General features: G+C 46.3%; 1 long non-coding RNA gene across 1 annotated transcript; it reads right to left on the bottom strand.

The window, feature by feature from the left end:
- LOC116544141 lies at positions 1–26,093 on the bottom strand. The gene is made up of 2 exons (XR_004265833.1): positions 25,794–26,093; positions 1–193 (listed from the first exon to the last, which is right to left on the bottom strand). It is a non-coding gene; the product is annotated as an uncharacterized LOC116544141 (long non-coding RNA).

Genomic DNA, 26,093 nt, shown 5'->3' with positions numbered 1-26,093 from the left:
TTCTGTTTCAGCCTTTTATTTACCAGAGGTGGTTCAGAGACGCACCTTGCAAAAATGACACCTTGAGAGCTGAGTTAGAGCCGGGAAGAGCTCATTCAGTGCTGGGGGCTGCGTTCACCAGCGCAGCCCCTCACGGAGGCCACGGCATCCTCGTGGTCTCCACGCTCCCTCCCAGCTTCAGAATGCTATGAGCCTAAAAGAAACTGGAAACAAACCAGTCACCCTCCGTCGAGGTGGAGGAGCCCATCTCCAGCCAGGAGAGAGGTGCCACCCCTGAGGCCCCCGCTCTGCTGCAGGGGCAGATGAGCTCTCAGAAGAGTAAGTGCTGTGACTGATACAGAAACACGACAGAAATGCCTCCAGTCCCCGTGGAGCACACCTACTTCAGGAGTCTTTCATTTTCTTCACCTTCTCAGTTACCTTCTCCTTAGCTTTGAGGGAAACTTGAGGAAAGCTGGCCCGATACAGCAGGGCCCTAGCGTTTGTTCTGATCCCTTCTCCTGTCTGCCTTGTCTCAGCTGATAGCGTGGTGCCAAGCCCCGAAATGGGAAGCTCCGCCCTCCTCCCTACACCCTCCTCCTCCAACCCTGCGCACCCCTCCCCTTCCCTTCCCTTTTGCGCTCTTCTCCTCTCTCCTGCATGCTTCTCCCTCCCTCCCTCACCCCTACCCCCCCGCCAGCACCATTACCTCTCCCCCTCCTCCTTGCGCCTTTCTTCTCCCTCCAGCATCCCTCCCCTCATCCCTCCTACACTCCTCCCCATCTCTGTATCCTCCGCCTCCCTCCCCCTTCCCCCTGCAGCCCTCTCCCTCCCTTCCTGTACCCCTCACCCATGCTTGGAGGAAGGTCACATGGAACACTCAGTGGTGCTCAGAAATCCTAAACACTGTGGGCTCTGCAGTGCCTGCCAGCGAGAACAGGCAGTCCTCTCGGAGGCCAGACTCGAAGCAGGCAAGATGGAAGAAGCCTTATTAGGTCATCCAGACTGAGCGAGGGGTGAGCCTCTTTCTGCTGCTCCCCAGCCTGTAGGAAATGCCTGATCTGGCTGTCTCCATCCCTCCATTCGCTTCTGACTCCCTTTGGGAATGTGCCCTCCTCCCAGCGACCCACAGTCCTTCTCTGGCTGCATCTTGTCCTTCTCCAGACCTGGAAAGGAAACCCGAGGAATGACTTCTGCCCCAGAGCCTGAATTTTCTTTGTTCCCATCCTCCTGACCTCCCTTGCATTTTCTCCAGCACTGAGCACCTTTACTTTCCATATGGCTGCTTTATCTGTTAGGTTTGTGGTTTAGCCTCTGCCTCCTACACTAAAATGTCCAGTCCTTGAGGAAGGCATTGGGTTCATTTGGGTCGGGTGTATATCTCAGGTGCAGTTTCCATAAATATTTATTGAATGAACTTCTTAGGCACTAAGAACCTTCAATGCATATTCTCTCACCCCCTAACCTGTGCTGCTGCTTCTCAGCTCTTCCTGCCGGTAGAGCTATTTATATCACATGCCGCATGGAAGGACAGTAGCCTTGTCATTTCCTAACTCATTCTATCTGGAGGGCAAGAGCGTCTTCATCTTCCATCTGGGATGGTGGAATAGTCTGAAGGCTGGCATGAACCCCTGAGGACAAGGCTAAATGTAGCTTCCTTAATGACACAGAACAGGCCCGAAATCAATGCTGTGGACTAAAGAGATCTCTGGGCATGTTCACAGCAAAGGGCAGCAGCCTGGGTCAATCTATGATTTCAAGGGTTACAAAAGTTATCTTTCCTGGGTTAGAATTCCTCCTCTGCCCATTTGCTAATACCTATGATTCCACTGTGAGAACCGTATTTTGGAAAGCCCAACTCTATTTACAAGTGATAAGACTAAAATCCCAGAAAGGTGACGTGACTTTATGAGCTTTAACACACGTTTAAATATCCAGGGAAGGGAAATACTTGAATTAGTCAACACAGAGCAGGCACGATGATGGTGAATGGATCTTTCTTAAACACTAAATGGCAACAGGAAGAGGAGAAACCTGGAGGGCTCAGCGTTGGAAGATTAGGGTGGGAGTGGGGATCGACCAAAGAAGTCAGTGTGGAAGAGCAGAAAGGCAGGTGTCGCCAACAACTAACTTTATCCTCTTCCCTTTCTGGGTTAGTTGTATTTAGAAAGGACACACCTGGCCAGGCATGCTGGCTCACGCCTGGTGCACTTTGGGAGGCCAGGGTGGACAGATTACAAGGTCAAGAGATTGAGACCATCCTGACCAACATGATGAAACCTCATCTCTACTAAAAGTAGAGCACGGTGGTACATGCCTATAGTCCCAGCTACTCAGGAGGTTGAGGCAGGAGAATCGCTCCCAGAGGTTGTAGTGAGCCAAGATCGTGCCACCGCACTCCAGCCTAGCAACAGAGCAAGACTCCATCTCAAAAAAATTAAAAAAAAAAAAAAAAAGGACACATCTGAAGATTCTGCCTCAACGTGGCCCTCGTTAATTAGTTGACCTTAATACATAAGATAAAGGGATTGGACCAGAGCAGCGATTCTTTGATCTTAATGCACAATGGCATTACCTGGGTAGCTTAGAAAATACAGATGCGTGGACCCTGCTCCCAGAAATTCTGATTCAAATGGTCTGGTTTACAGCTCCAGTACTTGTTTTTATTTTTTGTAAAGCTCCCCAGCAGACTCTGACATGCACCAATGTCATTTCTGAAGTTGCTTTTTAAATCTAAATTCAGATGGCACAGAATTTGAGTAACCAAAAGCCTCATGTTTGGTTAATTTTCACTGCCAGGAGGGCCATCCGGTCCACCTACACACCTCTCTAGCCCTCACAGATGCACACACGTGCACACGTGTCTGCACACAGCAGGGCTGTGCTCATAGAGAGCTGGAAGCTTCCATGGTGTCACATCACAACACAACTTCCAATAGCAACACGTGCATGCTATCCTTATTCTCTCTTCATCTCACGGTTTAACAAAGTAGAGGCAAGGGAGTCCCCATGGGTAAACTCTTGATTGACCATTTGAGAAGACAGAGTACATTTCCCTACTGGTACCCACCAATAGTTCGTTGATTTGGTAAAACACTCTACATGTCATCTATGAGGTTGTCTCTTTCTCAGACTACTAGAAATTCGTAAAACATTGAAAGGCCATTTTTAAATGTAAAAAACAAAACAGAAAAAGAGTTGGATGGGTGATAACAGTAGATGCAATCACAATTTGTCATATTGCCAAACACCATAAGCCTCATTTTGATACGGTAATGTCAACTAATGAAGGCAGCAGGCTCTGTCTTCATCTGAGTTTGGAAACAGCATTATCAGCGCTAGCATAATCTGCTGATTTTTCTGTTAACTTCTGAGGATTTGCTGCGCATATGTCTACCAGAACCCTAACAGAACACATGCGTTTACACAGGGAAAAATGAGTCACATTCTCAGAGAAGTCAGCCTTGTAAGTATTTGGGAAATATTTCATCCATCCCTGCAGGCCTGAAAACACCCAAGAGCTTTCTTAAGTTTATGCAAATTTATATATTGTCATGTTGCCTCTGGAGGTGTCCATTTCACAATAATTAGCATCTTAGCCTGAAGGCAAAGGCATTTACTGTTGTTATTTTCCCGTCTCTCAAGTACAACTCAATTGGCAAACCACCACTTATGACCACCAACTCCATCTGATTCTCATCAAATGTACTCTTTGCAGTGAAAAGAAAAGCCAAGTTGAACTTGTACAAGGTCAGCACAGATATATCTTCACAGTGCCACATCTTGTATATGGAAAATAATAGAGGCACACTTTCTAGAAAATAGCTGGTTTTTAGAGCTCCTGGGAGTTTTATAGAGGAATGAGTAAAAGAAGGCAGCCCCTGGGCCATCTCAGCATCTCATCAGCCACAAATAGGAGACCATGAGCAGTGCAGATGTTTGAAACACAGAAAAATTCCAATGCGGGAAAAAGGAACAAGGATGTGGGCTTTCTGCACACCTGACCATATGGAAAGTGAGTTAATTTTATTCCAATTGCATTACAGTCAAATGAGAGAGTGTTTTTGCCAACGTGAAAAGCCAGAATCTCAGTCCGGGTGCAACAAAGCTACTGATTTATTACAAACCTTTAAGACTAAAGGGGAAAAGTGATCTAGTTCTGGGACCAGAGCCACCCCTTCATTACTGCGGGGGCAGCCGACAGCCGCCTTCGTGGTCTAGTTTGATGAGCACTGCAGCCTGCCATCGTGCTTGAAGTTTCCATCATTGGGAATCCTCCATTGTATTCAGATACTGTATCTTCCTGAATTCCAAAAACCTTCTCTGCAATATCTCTGGTGGACATTTCCAGGGATGAGAAGCTAACTGCTCTATAAGGCCTGAATTTTGGAAACGTCTCTGTAATGAGTTGAAGCCCTTCCTGTAATCTTCATTCATACAGCCTAATCTTGCCACTCCAGAGTTCCATCGACTAAATCTACTACCCTCTCCCCCTGGCAGCCCTTCAAATATTACCGGGAAGCCCACAAGTCTCCTCCAGGCCTTCTCTTTCCAGACTCGAAACCCTGAGCTTTTTCTATCCTAAATGATACCATTTCCAAAGTCATCATTTGGATCACCTCTCTCTGGACCTGATGGTTAAAATACAAAGCCAAAACACTAGGCACAGTCTTCCAGAAGGTGTCTGACAGCACAGACTATAGCAGAGCTGCTAGGACTTCCATGGATTTATTGGCTTTATTTCTCTCAATGCATAAGGTCCTGTTTATAGTTTGGAGTAACTATATTGTGGGCTCACACAGAGCTTAAAGTCAACTAAAAACCCCTCCAGGTTCTTCACATGAATTCTTATTAAGCCAGGTCTCCCTGGTTGCATGTATAACCTAAACTTGTACATACATAACCTACATATATATGTATATGTGTGTGTGTGTATATATATATATATATATAAAACCTACATATATATGTATATGTGTGTGTATACATACACATATATATATGTGTATGTACACACACACACACACACACGGACATATAGATATATGTACACACACACACTAATGACAATTAAATTCTCTTTGTTGCTGTGCTACATTCTGCCAAGATCCTTTTTTTTTTTTTCCATTTTTGAGATGGGGATCTCACTCTGTCACCCAGGCTGGAATGAGGTGGCATGTACCATCATGGCTCACTGCAGCCTCCAATCCTGGACTCAAGAGATTCTCTTGCCTCAGCCTCCCAAGTAGCTGGGACTATGATTGCATGCCACCACACCCAGCTAAATTTTTCAGTTTTTTTTTTTTTTTTTTTTGTGGAAATGGGGTCTGGCTATGTTGTCCAGGTTAGCCTCAAACTCCTGGGCTCAAGTGATCCTCCCACCTCAGCCTCCCAAAGTGCTGGGTCTCCAGGTGTGAGCCACTGCACTCAGCCTATGATCTTGAATCTTGATTCTGCTATCCAGGGCATCAGTGATCCTTCCCAGCTTCCTGTCATCTGTGCAGTGATAAGGACAGCTTTAATTTCTTGATCCAAATTGACAATAAAATAAGGAATTTAAACAACCAACAGAGGAGTCCATCCAAATTGACAATAAAATAAGGAATTTAAACAACCAACAGAGGAGTCGTCTGGGTGGACACTTTTGAGCATGGAGATCTACAACCAGACGTGACTCTCCTGCCAATTCTGTCTCCTACTCTACGTTTCCCCATCTTACTCTGAAAAGATTTAATACAAGAGCTTTGCAGATCCCAGCCAAGTTCAGATGGGCTGCAAACGTTTGACCTTCCCTCCTTAGCCTCTTGCCCTCTTTGGCTCTAATTTTCTCATAGCTTTGCCGCTTTTCTAACTGGGTAAATGACCAGACACCTCGACTTCATGGAGCTTTCTGGGGCTAGAGAGCCAATTTCCCACACTGCTGCATCACACCATCACCCAGAGAAGACCCTTCTTGGTGTTTCTTCTTGGAATGTTGCTAAAAAGCCCGTTTTGGGCCAGGGCTGGTGGCTCACTTCCATAATCCCAGCACTTTGGGAGACCAGTTCAAGAGGATTGCTGGAGTCCAGGAGTTTGAGACCGGCCTAGGCAACATAACAAGAGCCCATCTGTAAAAAACTTAAAATTAAAAAAATTTAGCTGAGTGTATTGGCATGCGCTTATAACCCCAGATTGTAGTCCCAGTTACTCAGGAGGCTGAGGTCAGAGGATCACCTGAGCCCGGGAGGTTGAGGCTGCAGTAAGCCATAATCATGTAACTGCACTCTAGCCAGACACTGTCTGCCCCTCTCACCACTAAAAAAGCCCGTTTGGGGTGATGCTTTTCACAAGCGTTGGCTCATTCTGGCCTTCCCAATGTTTTTCCTGCTAGGCACTGCCATTTTTTGCATCTCTTCTTGGACTGGGGCTCTCCTTCCATTTCTCCCATCTATTTCAATGTAGACTCCTTGGAGAGTTCAATATGCAGCCACATCATTTCTTCTGCAGTCCCACTCTCTTTGGGTTTTTGTCACTCATCAAGGGTATTTCTGATCAGTATCAATCTAGATCTAGGCAGAAGGAGCTGGGCCCTGGGGAAGTGAAGGATTAACCTTCCTGAGAGAGAAGTTTGGCCTTTGTTCTTGGCTGCTGAGAGGTGATCTCCAAGCCCCCAGAATGTCCAGTCCAATAAGAAGGTCTTTGTTTGCCTGAGGGCTTTAGCCACTGGATAGTCTAATGATATGATTTATGATGGGGTTTTTGGGACACATCCTATCAGTTCCAACCTCCAGAATTATTAGCCTGAGCCTCTAAAAGGGGCTGGAGACTGAAGGTCACCCACATGAGCAGTTTGTGATAGACCCCAAGCAAAAACTGTGGACAGCCAAGGCTCGAGTGAGCATCCCCAGGTGGCTGTACCCTGTGCACATTGTCAGGGCCAGGAGGAGGCAATGCCATCTGACACGGTGTGGATCTGCCCAATTACAATTCATGTCAAATTGCAATTCCCAGGGTTGGTGGTGAGGCCCGGTGGGAGGTGATTGGATCATAGGGGTGGTTTCTCACAGTTTAACAACATGCTCCTTGGTGTTATTGTGGCAATAGTGAGTGAATGCATTCGATGAGATCCGGTTGTTTAAAAGTGTACGGCACCTCCCCTCCCCTCTCTTCCTCCTGCTGTGGCCATGTGAAGTGCTGGCTCCTTCTTTACCTTCTGCTGTGACTGTAAGTTTCCTGAGGCCTCCTCAGAAGCCAAGTGAACGCCAGCATCATGCTTCCTGTACAGCCTGCAGAACTGTGAGCTAATTAAACCTCTTTTCTGTGTAAGTTACCCAGTCTCAGGTATTCCTTTATAGCAGTATGAGAATGGACTAATACACTGATCATAAATGCATGGGAGGAGAACCAAAGTATCTTCTTCCTTTGGATTCCAATTGGACTTTGTCCTGTGTGTCTCTTTCCTTGATTGATTTTCTTGTGTAACTTCCAGCTGTTAAAACACACGCACACACAAACACACACATACACACACCCTCTCTTGCTATGTATAGTGTTTTCTTGGGTTCTGTGAGCCATTCTAAAGAATTATTGAACCTGAGGGTGCTCCTGGGGACCCCCAAACTTGCAACTATTGTCTGAAGTAAGGGACAGTCCCATCAGACTTTGCAGTTTGCCAAACTCTACTACAGCCCCTCACTTTAAGGAAATAAACTCTGACTCTTATCCAGTTTTGTGCCTCCCCCTGGGGACAAGGCATTCCCAGAACTAAGGGGACGTAGGTGTCCTCTTTCTGGATCACACCCCTGCATGTGCAGGTGAGTGGAGTTTGGGTACATGTGCTGGGATGTCCCCGTGGGTGAGAATGAGTCCCCCCATAGCATGGAAGGAATGAGAGAACAAAGGGGCGAGCTATGGAACACAGGCCTGCAGCCAGGGCCAGCTTGCCCCACACCACATATTCCACTGTGAAATTCCAGACAGTCAAGAATTCTAAATTTGAACTTGGACTTCAAAGTCATCATGACAGCATTTTTTTCAAAGCAGTAAGCTACAGTGTATTTTATTTAATAGGTTGTTAGCTTGATTTACAGCCTTTAAGTATCTAGACATATGGTATGTAGGTCTCTATTTGTACCCTTGCCCCAGGCCCTGAAATGTCAGGAGCCAGCCTGCTGCTGATTGTAAAGATTCTGCTTTTAGAAGCTTCTGCCCGACTATAGTATGTTTAAAGACAGGCCGCTAAACGTTAACAAAGCATCACATCTACATTTTCAAAGACGATCTTGAAATGTATGTAACAGGACGTTAAAATGGGATTTGAGTTGTCTCATTTTCTGCTGAGGTTTCAAAAGGCTAAGAATAAAACAGTAAAGTAAGTGTTCCCTCATTCCAAAATGAAGTGCCGGACCATCGCTTTAGGTTATCCATTGCTGCGTAACAAGATGCACCAAAATTTCACAGCATAAAACAGCTCTTTCATTTCTTCAAAATTCTTTGGCTCAGAAATTTGTACAGGGCACAGAGGCTCACCTCTGTGACTACAGTCTGGGACTTCACCTGGAACACCACAGCAGGGAACCAGCTAAGGTGGCTTGACTGGGTCATGTGGCTGGGAATGCTTCTGTTTATTTGGTTCCTCAGCACACCTTTGTGTGTCCTTTCCACATGGCTAGCTTGGGCTTCCCCATAATATGGTGGTCTGAGTGATCAGCCTTCTTACGTGCCTGCTGCACTCTCCCCTGAGAGAGAGCTGAAGATGCCAGGCCTCTCAAAGGCCAGGCTAAGCACCAACACAGCATCACTTCCTCCAGGTCCAGCTGGTCAAGGCGAATCACAGGGCCAGCCCAAGTTCAAAAAGGAAGAGCAGAAAACACCCCTACTTCTTGATGAATGGAGCCAAGAGAGAAGAAAATCTCATATAGGGAGAGAAGGAAATGATGGTGGCCACCTTTGGAGATAATATGCAACTATCCACACAGACTTGCAAAGGAGGGAAGGGAAGATGTTTTGCAACCCTTAGTTCTATGCCAATCAGAGGTTTAAAAGGTTTAAGTTTGGAAATTGGAAAGAGGGTTTCTTTGGAAAAAGTTGGAGTGCTAAGGCACTTGTCTTCTGAGCTTCCCCTTCACCTCAAGCCTAGTAAGGGGCTGAGGGGAGACATCACACTTTGATCTATCTTTCCAGTTTTGACTTTACTGTTGGTCAAAACACAGCTTTTGGCATTTTTCCTCCAGCTACATACACCATGGTCAAAGAGAATTAGCCTTTTGTACACCCAGATTTGTAGCAGTGTTAAAGTTATCCACAACACCCAAAAGGTGGAAGCAATCCAAGTGTCTGTCAGTGGGTGAATGAGGAATCTCTGCAGCCCACATGACGAGGGTGAACCTTGAAAGGCCGGCTCTCTCGAGGTTCACACTCTGGCTAACAGGACGTAACTTCAATTCAGAGCCATGCTGCTGCTTGCTGACTAGAAGTCACACATGTATTTAGAGTTCCTGGAAAACCCATGGACTTTCATTGCTTCCTGTTCCTGTTTACGTTGCCTGAACCAACCAATAGACTAAGACCTGCATCAACAAATTAGAACTCAGCAAGCATCAACCAATCCGGTTAAGCAAGTTTGAATCCTTTATTTGCATAAGTGGACCTGAGTGGGAACATGAGCAGGAACTATCTCTAAAAAAGCCCAGCCTCTCCTTTGTTATCTAGAAAGAACCTTCATTTTACACTGAAGGCTGCATTTCCCTAGTTTGCAAACTGTTTACAGGAATAAAGTCTCTTTTTTAAAAATCCCTTTTCAGAGAACTATTGTTCACAAGGGTTATCCCCCAAATCAGAGGATCCCAGAGCTGTGTGCTTGGAGCCTTCAATACTAGCAAGGCTGGGGACTGGGGTACTCTCCTATGCACTTCAGGTCTTATTTATGTAACATAAATTTCCTGCTGGACCTCAGTTCTTTAATTGTGTTTTTATTTCTTGTTGCACAATTAGGCCTCTGGGAAATATCAGTGTAAAAAGTTAGGTCTTTCTGAGGGTCCTCAGCAGTAGGGAGTGGGGAGTTTAGGGACAAAGGAGGGAAAGAACCGGTCCTCCCCCATTTCACTTTTGGCCCAGTTCTAGCACCATCTGAGTCCCTTCCCACTGGGACTCCGCCAAGCATTGGAGAGCACAGAATGGCATCCCTCTTTAGGTTGTGATACTTATCAAGCCCAGCAAAGTAAGGGTGACACAGCATCGCAGTCCTGAGAACGCTGCATTCTGCCCTGGCCGGCTGAAAGGAAACACAGAGAGCAGTCTTTGCTTTTGTTTTGTTTTGTTTTGTTTTTGAGATGGAGTCTTACTCTATCATCCAGGATGGAGTGCAGTGGCAGCAATCTCAGCTCACCACAACCTCTGTCTCCTAAGTTCAAGCAATTCTCCGGCTTCAGCCTCCCAAGTAGCTGGGATTACAGGTGTTTACCACCATACCCAGCTAATTTTTATATTTTTAGTAGAGATGGGGTTTCACCATTTTGGCCAGGCTGGTCTCAAACTCCTGACCTCAGGTGATCTATCCGCCTTGGCCTCCCAAAGTGCTGGGATTACAGGTGTAAGCCACCGTGCCTGGTCTCACAAAGAGCAGTCACCTGAGAGCTGTATTGTGAACACTTAGAATAACTGAATCTGGGCTTCTCCAAGACTCTCCTCCTGCCTTCACCCATAAATATCCCAGAAAGCCAGTCACTAGCCTGTCCTGGTTTTAAATGTGGCCCACAGTACCTTGATACTGACCCCACCTTGGGAGGTGAGGTCTACACCCCCACAGTTTGGGACTGCTCCCACCAATAACATATAGTGGAAAGAAAGTCAGGGTGATGGTAGGGACAGGGTCTGTAAGGCAGGCAGTGAGCGCCGCCTCCCCCAAGGGCTGCCCCTCGGGACTCTTCCAGTTTGAGCTTGTCCCTCCAGCAGTCCCTGTTCCTGCCAGGTGCATAACCATATGCATCAGCAAGCCATCTGGAAGGGTGTCCTCCTTCCTCCACTCTCATCCCCCAGCCCTTTGATTTATCCAAGAACCACAGAGCAAGCACAAGTCACCCTTGCTTTGGCCCTTCCAAATTCCCCAGCCCCAATCAGCCGGCATCCTAAGATAGTTGTTTCATCCACGACCTTCTGGGCTGCTTTCTCGCATGGCATTAGCAACTGGAACACTGTCTTTGTACCTGCCCTTCACCTAGAATTTATAGAGTGCTTTGTTGATTAAATAATTGTTTAAAAAACAAGAACAAGGACTTAACCCTAGTAAAGAGCCAGGTACAAGTATTCCAGAGGGGCTCTTGACGGGCGCTGTGACCCTAGGCTGGACAAAGTGCAGTCCAAAGGCAGCATGTCTTGTTTTGTTTTGGGGTTTGTTTGCATGAGAACACATTTCTCTAGTCCTTACATAGCTTCCCCAAGGCAGCCTGGCCCTGGAAAATTCCCTGAGCCGGGTTTGAATGGGGGTGATGGCAGCAGATTCCCCTTTTTTTGTTGCTTCCTGGAGCTTCTGGGAGATGAAGGACTCAGCAAAGAGTCGGGTCCGACAGGCTTCCTGCTGCTAAGACACAGATCATAGCCTATCATTTTTACAAAGGTTTGGGGGCGGGAGGTGGGAAGGAAAGCAACAATATGAGGAAATTTACATGGCAACCTCGGGATTCACCTCGGATTTCCTTTACAGGAAAGAGGGGACAATATTATTACTGATTCATTGATTTTTCCAACAGGAGACAGTTGAACATACACAGGCAGGAGCTAATGGTGCCCGTCCGTATTCATTCTGCAGTTGGAATTGATGGAGCCTCTGGAGAGCGTGTAGAGCAGCGTAAACTCAATCCGTATCACTCGCCGGATTGGGGATTTCACTTTTGCCAATTTGTGTGATTCAGCTCCATAGGACAGGTTGTGTCCTCTTTGTTGTAGAGTGAAGTGAGTTGTTCGAGACCACTCAGCTATGGTGTGGCAGCCCCAGGATTAGGCTGCAAGTTCTATGATGGTAAGTAATAGACAGAGAGTCTAGCTCAGTTAAGCACAAAGTCGAAAGGGGAATTTATTGAAAGGGTTTGAGGGGCTCATAGGATTTTAGAACCAGGCTTACAGAGGACAGGAACCAGGTGTTTTCTTGGGGTTTAGGATCTGGGGACAGTCTATCCAAGTACTGTCACTTGAATGAATGAACTCTGATGACCTCCTGTCTTTTCATCACTCCGTTTTTTTGTCTTACCCCACACAAGGAGGGATTGTGATTCAAATCCCAGAGAGGCTCCTGGGTTAGGAAGAGTTCACTTGGTCTTGCTTATGTCAAGTAAATATCCCTTAACCAGAGAAGGGCATGGAGGCTTGAGTAACAATCTCTACCAAACTCATCTCATAAGAGAGGAGTAATTCTATCTTCCTTCCCCCAAATTGGAATGCAATTACCAAAGAAGGAGTGGATGCTGAATGACCATGAGGACAAAACCTGCCCACTCCATCAGCACTACCCAATGCCCGGTCCAGAATCTTCTCATTGCCTTAGCTCCATAGAGGACTTGGTACTCCCATAAAGCTCTGGATCTAAGATGATATTGCACTACCCCTCCATGAAAGGTATTCCAAGAGGTAAGAAAGCCTAAGGGAATGGGTAGAGGGGCTCCTCCTCTGGGCCACATGTGGACTCAGCTGGAATAAACCTTCAAGTCTGGGGCCAGATTAAAAATGTATCTTATTTATTACCTTCTAGGCTGTTCTCTCTAAGGCAGTTTTGCCTGAGACACAGGATTGATAACAAATGCAGTAAAAGTGGGGAAAATGCTGATTTAATGTAACAATATGGGATGATGATGTAATCTATGTAGTAAACAAGAGTAGCTATGGAGTTATAAATAATCATTTTATAGCAATCTTGAATATCTCTGATACCAGATGTGTAGTACATACAATCACTTTATAGAAATTCCTTTCCTTTGAAAAGATGAGGAAACGATTTACAATATAAAGTTACATGTGTGCCGTGTGCTGCTCACATGGGCTTTATTTTGTGCTTTTGGTTTGATTTGTTTAACTCTTTTTCGGTCAGCCCAATAGAATAGGCATGGTTAAGTGTTTCCTGGTTTTGTGTCCCTAAACCATGGTACAGAAAATCTGGGGTGTTCTGCTACATCTAGTCAGGCCCAAGGCTGTCCTATTGATTTGGGAATCTAAATTGCATACTCACTGAATAAAGTGTCATCCCCAAAACTGGCTTTGTGACTCTAGATTTCATACTCACTCAATGAAGTATATTGTCCAAAAATTCACTGTCCTTTTTTTTTGAGACAGAGTCTTGCCCGGTTTCCCTGGCTGGAGTGCAGTGATATGATCTCAGCTCACTGCAATCACTGCCTCCTGGGTTCAAGCAACTCTCATGCCCAGCCTCCCAAGTAGCTGTGATGACAGGCGTGTGCCACAGCCCTTGGCTAATTTTTGTATTTTTAGTAAAGACAGGGTTTTGCCATGTTGCGTAGGCTGATCTTGAATGCCTGACCTCAGATGATCTGCCTGCTTCAGCCCCCCAAAGTGTTGGGATTACAGGTGTGAGCCACCACATCCGATGTCATTGTCTTTTCTTAGACCTGTGATTTGTGAAGAGCTCTAGAATTTTCTCTCACCTGGGCTTTAAGTCTTTTAGAGGAATCCTTCATAGAATGCTGAAGGCAGAATTTCTAATAGATTTTGACCCATGATACCCTCTAAGAAGGCAAAAACCTAGGCAGTCCCTCTAGCTCTGTGACCCTTTTCTCTTTCCTTGCTTCTCTACTCAACACAACCACCACCTGATGTCTGTGTTCAGGATTCTCTTACTTTCCTTGTATGTATTGTTATTTCATCAATATGCCTTCTAGGATTTTTTTTGAGACAGGGTCTCACTCTGCTGCCCAGGCTGGAGTGCAGTGGAGTGATCGATCACGGCTCACTACAGCCTCCACCTAAGCAATCTTCCCACCTCAGCCTCCTGACTAGCTGGGACTGCAGGTGTGTGTGCCACCACACCTGGCAACTTTTAAATGTTTTGCAGAAATGGGGTCTCCTTATGTCACCCACTGGTCTGGACTCAAGTGATCCACCCACTTCGGCCTCCCAAAGTGTTGGGATTATTGGCGTAAACCACCTCTCCCAGTCTGAAAAATATTTTTACATTTATTGGTTTTAGCCCTATAAAATTAAACTAATTAACAGCTAGATGGGTATATTCATTCTATTCTTCTTGACTCCTTTTGAGTAGCTTAAATAGTTGATAAATTTTTGCGATTTGCAGATTTCTAAAAAAATTGTTTCTAAAAATTCTTCTAAATATTTCTGTGGTATAAGAAAGAGAAATGGTGGTTTTGAAAGTTGATGTCGCCAGGTGTGGTGACTCACGCCTGTAATCCCAGCACTTTGGGAGGCTGAGGCAGGTGGATCACAAGGTCAGGAGATAGAGACCATCCTGGCTAACAAGGTGAAACTCCATCTCTACTAAAAATACAAAAAATTAGTCGGGCATGGTGGCACATGCCTATAGTCCCAGCTATTCGGGAGGCTGAGGCAGGAAAATCGCTTGAACCTAGGAGGTAGAGGTTGCAGTGAGCCAGATCACCCAAGATCACGCCACTGCACTCCAGCCTGGGCAACAGAGCAAGACTCCATCTCAAAAGAAAAAAAAAAAAAGAAAGTTGATGTCCAGGAATATCTGTGGACAGATGTTTTTTAAGATAGCATCGTGAGGTGAAAATTTGGCTCCTTGTAAAACTGGGATTTCTACTGAGATCATTTAGAAAATCTTTATAAAATATAATGACCAGTATGGGAAGAGATTTCACTATAAATGTATCAGGTTTATCATCCACCAAATAAATGGTGTAACATCAGAGAGCAAAGCCATGCCAATTTTCCAATACCTGTGCCTCCTTTTTCTGACTTGCTGTCTTTCCCTATCTCCCTTCTCATCCATCAGCATCTCATCCCCAGCCCTGCTCAGTCTTCTCAGGAAGTCAGGCATTTCCAGGGATTAGAAAAGCACATCCCAGACATGCATCCCTATCTGGTGCTGGGAAGTCAGCATTCTTCTTCTCCTGGGAGAATTCACACTTCTGAAAAGATCTAATTTCATTAGAGAGGTTGGTGCTCATAGCCACGATTTTCACAAAGCTGGATAAAGAGTTGGGAAAGTGTGTCTGATTACTTGGCTTGAGGCACTTGGGCTGTTGGGAAGACAGGCAAGTTAAAAAAAAGTCACTGTGAAGGGCAGGGCATCGTGGCTCACACCTGTAATCTTAGCACTGTGGGAGGCTGAGGTGGGAGGATCACTTGAGGTCAGGAGTTCAAGATCAGCCTGGCCAAGTGGTGAAACCCCATCTCTACCAAAAAATGCAAAAAAAAAAAAAAAATTAGCTGGGAGTGGTGGCAGTCACCTATAATCCCAGCTACTGGGAGGCTGAGGCAAAAGAATCACTTGTACTTGGGAGGCAGAGGTTGCAGTGAGCTGAAATTGGGCCATTGCACTGCAGCCTGGGTGACAGAGTGAGACCTTGCCTCAAAAAAAAAAAAGTCATTGTGAAGCCCCCCTTTCTCTCTCACACATCTCCATAGAGAATCTTTGATGCCAATAAAGAGAGAATATTTTCCAGTATGCGACAGCAAGGCAGGCACAGAATTAGGTGTTTTTCAGATGTTCCCATGTGAAATCAACAAACTTTTGCAGTGGACTTTACTATTTCCATTTTGCAACTACAGAGGCTGGGATTCAGAAAGGATAACTTTCTCGCCCAATCCCACAACTTGCAGGTGCAGCATTAAAACACCCACTTGGCTGTCCCTGTCCCCTAAGCCCATGTCCCTGCCAGCATACTGGCCTCTTTCCTTTGTCCAGAGGTTGCAAAAAAAAAGGACCTTGCTTCTGCTTCCAAGGTAAAGAGAGACGATGCTTACTGCCTTTGGCCAGAAATGGCTTCTTAACAGTGAGGGGCAGAATAATCTTTACTTTGTCCTTTAGTGAGCTATTGAGTTCAGTTTTTGCCAATTGTCAAGGTCCTGCCAGCAGTGAATGAGTGACAGGTAGCGAGTTAAAATATTTAGCAGCTCAAGTCAGTAGCTTCTGGGCTCATTAATCTATCTTGGTCTGGACCTGGAATGATGTGTCCACACTTTGTAGGACCCTTTCTTAAAGAAAGCAGCTAGAGGCTGGGTGCGGTGGTCCATGCCTGTAATCCCAGCACTTTGGGAGGCTGAGGCAGGTGGATCACTTGAGGTGAGGAGTTCAAGACCAGCCTGGCCAACATGGTGAAACCCTATCTCTACTAAAAATACAAAAGTTAGCCAGGTGTGGTGGCACGTGCCTGTAGTCCCAGGCAGGGAGGCTGAGGCAGGAGAATTGCTGGAATCTGGGAGGCAGAGGTTGCAGTGAGTTGAGATCATGCCACTGCACTCCAGCCTAGGCCACAGAACAAAAGGGGAAAAAAAAGAAAAGAAGATAAAGAAATATAGAGAAAGAAGAAAGACAGAAAGAGAAAGAAAGAGAGAGAGAGAGAAAGGAAGGAAGGAGGAGAAAAAGAAAAAGAAAGGAAGGAAGGGAGGGAGGGAGGAGAGAAAGAGGAAAGAAAGAAAGAGGGAGAAAGAGAGGGGGAGGGAGGGAGAAAGAGAGAAAGAGAGACAGCAAGCTAGAACTTGCATATGATTCATTTAGGATACACCTCTGAACCTCCAGAAACGTTTCCTTTGTTATAATAGTATTTTACCTCTTCATCAAATCCAACTCTATCCAACAACCTTGGATATAATTAAAACTGGATGACACCAAAGGAGTCAGCAAATGCCACCCAAACCATGCTGCTTTGATATGCCGAGTACTTTGAACTGAGGGCTCTTGGGGAACAGCAGATGCCAGCAGACAGTTCCCTGAGCTCCCCTTATCTGCCAAGAGACAAATCCTCCAAAAGGAACTCAAATGTCATGAATCCCCACAGGGAATCTTACCAACCAGGGAAGGTGAACTCATATCCTGAGAGGATAGTGAAGATTTCGTCACCACCACCCCCAAGAAGCCCCAAGCCCCTATTCCTTTCAGTCGCTCAGGATGCTACGTAAAAGCTTCAATCATCTGACCCTTCTTGGAGGCTCCTAATTTGCCGGACTCTCATGCATAATTAGCTATGTTTTTTTCCTGTTCATCTGCCTTATGTCAATTGAATTCATAGCCCAGCCAGGGAACCTAGAAGGATAAAGAGAGGCATGTTTTGCTGCCCTACAATATTTACTTCTGTTATTTTAGACGGACTAGCAGAAGTCTGTTGGGTACATTTAAGGTGGTGGGGAGGCTGTATCTTTGGAAGTTTTATCCTGACAGCACTGTCCGTCCCAGTCACAAAGTCAAGTTTCTGCAGCTCAAGCCACACGCACCGTAGCCCAGCTTGGCCTGCTTCAGACTAGATGGGATGGGGACTGCAGAAGTAGGGGGTAGAAAGACAAGGAGAACAGAACTACTCCCAGGGCCCCTCAAGTGACAGAGCTGTTGTACCCCTGTGACTCACTGTGGCCCTGCCTGCCTGTGGACATTGGGGGCACCACCCCAAGGAGACACTACCCTGGGCCCTGCCCAGGAGGCTTGGCCCGGCTCAGAACCCTGGCTGAGGGCAGTGTGCATTTGCGCTCCGTTGGAAAGCGTCAAGCAGCTTACAAGTATGACTCGGGCTTGGAATTGAGGCCTTGTTTTCCACTCCTCCCTGCCAGGGCCCCTCAATCATGATCCTGGACACCCTGCGGAGCCCGCCCCGGCCCGTCTGTGAAGAGCTGGCAGGCAGTGGCGATTTCACAGGGCTCTAGGAGTGTGGCCAGAAGAGAGGAGGGCAAGACTGCAGCCTTCTTTGTCCCTGGAAGCTGAAGTGGGCTCTGAGCTACTTCCCAGATGGAAAACACCCCCACCCAGGCAGCTTCTCAGGACCACACAGCCTTGCTACAGGTGCAGTGTATGAAGGGTTAACAGCCAAAAGAGGGGGCCTTCTCGCACTAATCCGGACCAACCCATGAGACGCTGAAACCAGGCAAAGCAAAAGTTGAAAAACGGAGGACAAGTACGTGAACAGTCAGACATTTTATCCTTTATTTAAAAAAAAAAAATCCTCTGAAAAATCTCTCCTTGCTGGCGATAGTTTGCTGTTGCTCAGAACATCCTCTTCTGGTCCTTTCTCAAGCAAAACCTCAAAATCTTGTAATTAGGTACCAAAGAGGTAGAAAAAAAACACTAAACCCAGAAGTTAAAAAAAAAAAGCTGGGCACAGTAGCTCACGTCTATAATGCCAGCACTTTGGGAGGCGGAGGAGGGCAGATCACTTGAGGTTAGGTGTTCAAGACCAACCTGGCCAACATATTGAAACCCCAACTCTATTAAAAATACAAAATTAGCCAGGCGTGGTGGTGTGTGCCTGTAATCCCAGCTACTTGGGAGGCTGAAGAGAATTGCTTGAACCCAGGAGGTAGAGGTTGCAGTGAACTGAGATTGCACCACCGCACTCCAGCCTGGGTGACAGAGTGAGATTTCATCTAAAAAAAAAAAAACTGTAGCCAAATATTTTCCCTCTGAAGCAGTGCTTCTCACACTTTTCCAGGCATAAGAATTCCTGGGAGTCAGAGACAAGTACCGATTTGAATCAGCAGTTGGGGCTGAGGGTGGCATGGGTACAGTGATAACAAGATCCTGCCTTTCTTTTTTTTTTGAAACAAAGTCTCGCTCTGTCGCCCAGGCCGGAGCGCAGTGGCCCAATCTTCACTCACTGCAACCTCTGCCTTCCAGATTCAAGCAATTCTCCTGACTCAGTCTCCTGAGTAGCTGGGGTTACAGGTGTGCACCATCACACCCACCTAAATTTTTGTATTTTTAGTAGAGATGAGGTTTCACCATGTTGGTCAGGCTGGTCTCAAACTCCTGACCTCGTGATCCACCTGCCTTGGCCTCCCAAAGTGATAGGATTACAGGTGTGAACCACCTCCCCTGGCCAAGATTCTGCCTTTCTAAGGAGCTCTGGCATGAAACCATTGCTGCTAATCACACTTGGATAGAAGGGTCTAACATATGATGGTTTTGGATGTAAAACATTTCAGCAAACACAAATGTTTTGAAGGATATATGGATACTTATTCATTAGTTCATTCATCCATTCATCCAATATATATTGACTATGTACAACATGACTTCTATGCTAAGGGCCAAGGAAATACATGACTCAAATATAGACCTCAAGAGGCTCAGAGTTCAGCTGTGAACCCTTCCACTAATTTACCTTGAGCACTCAGGTGTCTTAAGCTCTCCTAATTAATAAGTAAAGTGGGCACAGAACCAGTGTTGTTAATCAAACAAATGGAGCAGTCGAAAGCAGGTATATTAGCAAGCACAGTTGGAGCAACTTCTCCATCAGTTAAGTGCTGTTTGTTGCTCACTCTATACTTGATGTTATGCTGGGAACTCTGCAGGATAAACAATACCTATGGGCCAGGCACAATGGCTCACACCTGTAATCCCAGTGCTTTGGGAGGCCAATGTGGGTGCATCATTTGAGGCCAGAAGTTTGAGATTAGCCTGGGCAATGGAGCAAAACCCCAACTCTACAAAAAATAAAAAAGTAGCTAAGTATGGTGGTATAGCTCATCGTCCTAGCTACTTGAAAGGCTGAGGCAGGAGGTCTCTTAATTATACAAAATTTTATTTTACATTTTTATTTATTTTGTGACTATAAAATTAAAGTATATTCAATGTAAAATAACTTAAATGATGGCACATAGAAAATAAAAGCCCCCCAACGGTAAGTTTTGTGTATATTATCCTATAATTTTTATATACATATATGTGTATATTATAGAGGTTAAATAGTCTACATACTTAGCTAAATTATTTTATTCTCTAAACAAGATATTGTAGACTTTTTCAAAGTCAATTCTTTTGCTTCTTACATTTTAGTCCATTTGTGCTTCTATAACAAAATGCCTGAACTGGGTAATTTGTAAATAATAAAAATATATTTATCATGGTTCTGGAGGTTGGGAAGTCCAAGATCAACAGCCAGTAGGTTTGGTGTCTGGCGAGGGTTGCTCTCCACTTCCAAGATGGCACCTTTAATGCTGTGTGTTCTCACCTGGCGAAAGGCACAGAAAGGCAAAGGGGCCTATCTGGTTCTCTCCAGCCATTTGTAAGTGACTCTTCCCATCCTGAGGACATAGCTCTCATGGTCTAATCACCTCCTAAAGGCACCACCTCTTCATACTATCATCTTGGCCATTACGTCTCAATATATGAGTTTTGGGGGACACGTACAGACACATAGCAGTCTCAATATTTTTAACATTTTGAATTGGGTTGTTTACATAATTTGTCACCGGTGCCTTATTGGTAGACACTTGGACAGTTTTCATTTTTCTATAACAAAGAATGTGATTACAAAACCTTTGAATGTATATCTTTAAATGTTTCATTTCCATTAAATACATTTTAAAGAGGAATTAACGTGTAGAAGGAGATGACCTCAAATATCGCCAGATTGCTCATTACAAATTCTGTTAGGTTCTTCTTTTTCTTATTGCTTTATAGGAGCTTTCTATAATCCCTGCATATTCAGTCTTTTAAAATTGCCATATATGTTGTAAATATTCGTTCCAAGTTGGAAGAAGCATTATAACTTAGTTAAAAACATGAACTTTGGGCCGGGCGCGGTGGCTCAAGCCTGCAATCCCAGCACTTTGGGAGGCCGAGGCAGGTGGATCACGAGGTCAAGAGATCGAGACCATCCTGGTCAACATGGTGAAACCCCGTCTCTACTAAAAATACAAAAAATTAGCTGGGCATGGTGGCACGTGCCTGTAATCCCAGCTACTCAGGAGGCTGAGGCAGGAGAATTGCCTGAACCCAGGAGGCGGAGGTTGCGGTGAGCCGAGATCGCGCCATTGCTCTCCAGCCTGGGTAATAAGAGCGAAACTCCGTCTCAAAAAAAAAAAAAAAAACATGAACTTTAAAGTTCATATTTTGTACTTATAGTACTGTACAGAGGATTACATCAAAATAATGCTTATAACTTTTTTGCTACACGGCTTGAACTTAGTAAGTGCTTTGAAAAGTCATTTATAAAATAAGTGCTTGCAATTTCCCTTAACAGTAGTATCTTTGGCGTGTGTGTGCATATACATACACATGACAGTACCTTTGGTGTGTGTGCACATACACACGTATATTTAGTTTCGTTGAATAGCTCTCTTAATACTTCCTCCCACTGTGACTCAGTTAAGAAAGGTTTTGTTTGCCTCAAAATCATAATTATACTCTGGTATGTTTACTGCAGACTCCCCCAGCCCGTTTTTTCGTCGTTGTTGTTTTTAAGAGTCTGTGCCCTTTGCTCTAGCTATTTCCCTGCACACTCCGTGCAGTCCCTGGTCTTCTCGGCCTCCTTTCTAGTTGGGCCAGCTCTGTGCCTGCAGCTGCAGGTGGCTGCAGATCCGCAGGGAGCCCGCACCAGCCCCCGCAATCCCACACTTCACTTCCCCCTCTGTAGGTTGCTAAGTCATCCTTTGTGTTCTCCTCTCACACCTCATGCTTTCCACTCTCAACCCATAATCTGGCTCTGCAAGAGGCAAGCGGTGGAGAGCCACGCCCTTCCACCAGCCTCCAGGCCCGTGACCCTCTTTCCTCTCCTTCCTGGGAACTCTGCACCCAGGATCTGCCCTCCCTTCTGAGCCATCAATTTTCCCCTCACTACTGGATCATTTCGGCGTATAAGAAGCTCTATCTTTTTAAAGATCGCCTGTCTTTAAAGAGCCAACCCAGATCCACCTCCTCCTTTTCTCTCTTACCCTTTTGGTCCCAACGTCTGAAGCGGCTGCCTCTGTTTTCCTTCTCTCTCCCCAGCCCACTCTGCTCAGCCGCCCCCTCCGTTTCCAGCACCCTGCGCCCCGGCATCTCTGTCTTCCCAAAAGCTCTGCGCATCCTCATCTTACTCCAACTCTCGCCAACATCCCGCGGAGCCCATCTCTGCCGCTTAACACATTTTCTCCACAGGTTTCTAGGTTGTTACCTTCCAGGTTATCCTCCTGTTTCAGCAACAGCTCATTCTGGGTCTCTGTAGCATTTTCTACCTCCTTCTACTTGCTAAATAGCGAAGTGTCCCAAGCTTCATCCTCAGCCCCCCAAGTTTCCTCATCCTCATATAACGGGCACCTCATCCAGTCCTCTGATGTTAAACACGGCACGCTGTTAGGATTCCTAAATTTATACCTCTAGCCCCGTTTCTCCCTCACATCCAGACCCATATCCTCAGCTATCTAATTAACATCCTCACGTGGACGCTGAATAGGCTTCTCAGACTTAATATCGCCCAGACCAGGGGCACCGTGTCCTGTTGCCCAGCCTGTGCACTTCCTAAAGGCAGCCATCCATGGAAGGAAGACGGGCTGAGATGCAGCCCAATGTTAGCTTTGCAAAGCCATAAGCTCTCATGTGGGGCTTTATCCACACTGTAGAAAAGGTACCTTTTTCTACAGGGAGTGCCTTCTCCAATTTTCAGGAAGGTGGGTAGAGGCTGCAGTTCTGGCCAAAATACTTCTTTTGATTTTCTTTTTTCCCTACCCTGTATCTGCTACTGTCAGTATATGGCACCATAGCATTGTGAGGAGGAAGAAGGAGGAGAGAAAGGGGAGGAGGAGGGAGACATGGGGGAAGAGAAGGGAGAAAGGAAGGGGAAGTTGGGGGGGGAAGGAGGGAAGGGAAGGAAATTTCGCTTCTTTATCTTCATTACATCCAATGTGACTCTCAAGGCTAAACTGGGTCTGACCCCTACTCTCCCCACCTTCTGCCATGCTAATGGTCTAAGCTGCTCTCATCCCCTGCAAAGCCTCCCAGCTGACTTCCCGGCTACCATCCCACCCTCTCTGCAATTCTTCTTCCACTACACAGACAGATGCCTGCTTTTTTCTTTTTTCTTTTCTTTAGAGACGGAGTCTTGCTCTGTCGCCCAGGCTGGACCTCCCAAAGTGCTGGGATTAAACAAGTGTGAGCCATTGTACCTGGTCTTTTTTTCCCTTCTTTTTGAGACGGGGGTCTGCTGTGTCACCCAGGCTGGAGTACAGTGGTGTAAACTACAGGTGCTTGCCACCATGACCTGCTAAGTTTTAAATATTTTTTGTAGAGACAGGGTCTCTTGGTTGCACAGGCTAGTCAGGTCTCGAACTGCTGGACTCAAGCAGTCCTCTCATCTTGGCCTCCCAAAGTCCTGGGGTGTCAGGCGTGAACCACCATATCTGCCTCAGATGCTTTCTTAGACGCAAATAATAGCTCACTATTCATCTGCTTGAACCCCCTCAATGACTTCCATTCAAACCCAACCCAACCCAAACCCTTTCCTACACATTGCAACTTTTCCAACGAATCTTCTACTGCTGTGCCCTAGGCCGACTGAGCTCCAGCCACACCAGCCTTCTTCCTGTCTCAGATACCCCAAGCTGTCTGCTGCCTCAGACATCTGCACTTGCCACACCTTCTCCCTCATCTTCACATGGCCACCTTGTTTTCAATATTCAAGTCTGAAGTTACAAAAGAAATGCCTTGGCCGGGCACAGTGGCTCACGCCTATAATCCCAGCACTTTGGGAGGCTCAGGTGGGCAGATTGCCTGAGGTCAGGAGTTCGAGACCAGTCTGGCCAACATGATGAAACCCCATCTCTACTAAAAATACAAAAAAAAAAAAAAAAAAAAAGCTAGCTATGGTGGCATATGCCTGTAGTCCCAGCTACTCCAGAGGCTGAGGCAGGAAAATTGCTTGAACCAGGGAGGTGGAGGTTGCAGTGAGCCGAGATCACGCCACTACACTCCAGCCTGGGTGACAGAGTGAGGCTCTGTCTCAAAAAAAAAAAAAGAAGAAATGCCTTGTTGACCAAAGTGACTACAACAATGAATCCCTCTCCACCATCACTTTCTGTCTCATTTCTCCATTTCATCTTTACTGTGCTACCCACCTCTTGAAGCTACTGCGTCTGCTCTTTGCCTCCTGACGAGCAGTCTGCCCCAACATCGCACATCAGTGGAAGTGCAGGATCCCTTTGCCCTGTTCCCATCCTGTCTCCAGTGTCGGGAGCAGGGCCTGGCACTAGGTGAGTTGATTGAGTCGGTGGCCTGGGAGGCAGAGGTGGTGGCAGCTGGAAAGATCCCAGGTACACAGAGGGAGAGAGGAAGGAGGAGGGGAAGGGAAGGAGACAGGAAGATGGAGACATGGTTGCAAGGAGAAACCACCTATGGCAGAGCAGGCCTGGAAGACAGAAAACTGCACCTTGGCACCAGAGGGTGAGATCCACTGAGCCCACGTCTGATACCCTTCTGCCAAGGCCCTGCCACCCATGTTTACAGAGCTATGGTCTCTCAGCTCTACTACTATGGGGCACAGTCTTGCAGCCCTGGAAGTCAAGTGGTTGGATGCACCTATGATCACTAATTCTTTTACTTATTTATTATTTCTTTTTTGAGATGGGGTCTCTGTCACCCAGGCTGGAGTACAATGGGGCAATCACAGCTCACTGCAACCTCTGCCTCCCGGGTTCAAGCAATTCTCATGCCTCAGCCTCTCAAGTAGCTATAATTACATAATGTGCCACCACATCCAGCTAATTTTTGCGTTTTTAGTGGAGACAGGGTTTCACCATGTTGCAGGCTGGTCTCGAATTCCTGACCTCATGATCAGCCCACCTCAGCTTCCCAAAGTGCTGGGATTACAGGCTTGAGCACCGTGCCCGGCCCTGTGACTGCTAATTCTTAATTCTGCCTCCAGTCCAGGTGAGGGGCTGCTAACAAGCTCAGTGACGTCAGCAGAAAACAAGCTGTGAAGAGCTGAGTTGCAGCTGCGCCTCATGATCTCACCCCACCTGAAGCTCTAGGGGTGTTGGAAGCAAGCCCCAGTCTCTGCTCCCTTTCACGTTTCCCCGGACCCCTGAGACCTGCCAGGAGCTTGGAGAATCGATAACAACAGCAATTTGGGCATTTGTGATGCAAGACGAGTGTGAAGGCTGCTGGAGCTTGCCTCTTGCAGGAGGAAAAGGTAGGCCAAAAAGTCTAGCTGTGAAATCGCCTGACAGCTGTTTTTCTCAATATTTTCATAACTTCTTCCTATCAGTGCGAGTGGAGGCTTTTTGCCAGCTGAATGTATGACTTCTGCTTTCAGAATAAAACCCCTTTCCCAGTAATCTTCCAAAGTGTTACATTCCTGACTGGATAAAGGAGGGGATGGGGCCCTTCCCCAAAGAGACCCCCAAGGTCAGGTCTGTGTCACCCTGGCTATCTCTGCAGTAACTTCAGCTCTGATGTTTGACCATATAACCTATTCCACCCTGCCAGTGCCCACATTTGGGCATTTGTTTTGGTGAAGGGGGCCCCAGAAGGGAAGAAGAGAGACAGATACAGGTGGCAGAAACAACACTGCTAGAGCGATGTTCGAAATTCACCCCGCCCCCCCAGGCAACTTTTTTGGGTGCTGTTTTCTCCTTGGGTTTCCACACATACTGCCCCGCCGCTGTGATCACACACACACACACACACTCACACACTCACACACACACCCTCTCTCTCTCTCTGCTTGCAAGTCAGCATGCCCTGAATGTGCTTATCTTCAAAGCCATCTCAGACTTGTTTTTGCACCCTCAGAAGATAGATGGTTGTGGCAGGTGTAAAATGACATCAGCAGCACAGTCATTCAGGGAGGCTCCCGGCCAACTTTCTGTCTGTTTAAAATATCAGGGCTTGGCCTGATCATAGGATTTTGGAGCAAAGTCTGTTGTAAAGCCCCTCTGGGTAAACTCACTGAGATTCTCCCTGTTCGTTTCTTCTGCACATCAACCAGGGGTTTGATTTACCCGCATTTCTTCTCCTGGGAACCTCAGAACTCTGGGTTCCTTTGAATTGTCTGTAAAAACCTGTAGCAACAAGTTAGCTGAACCTTGAAAGAAGTAGACAAAAACTCTAACCTTGTATGGTCTCAAGCAAGGGAAATGACTTGCAGAACACTGAGCAGTGACTGCCCATATAAAAATTATTTTGATGGCAGAGACTCAAACAAACTGTGCAGTCAACCACGTGGTTTACAAAGGAAAGATCTGCTAAT

This window comes from Sapajus apella, unplaced genomic scaffold (assembly GCF_009761245.1).
Source record: "Sapajus apella isolate SASKATOON/1434 unplaced genomic scaffold, GSC_monkey_1.0 scaffold207, whole genome shotgun sequence".
Classification (NCBI taxonomy): domain Eukaryota; kingdom Metazoa; phylum Chordata; class Mammalia; order Primates; family Cebidae; genus Sapajus; species Sapajus apella.
The sequence above is the reverse complement of the archived record's forward strand: the minus strand, read 5'-3'. Positions and strand labels throughout refer to the sequence as shown.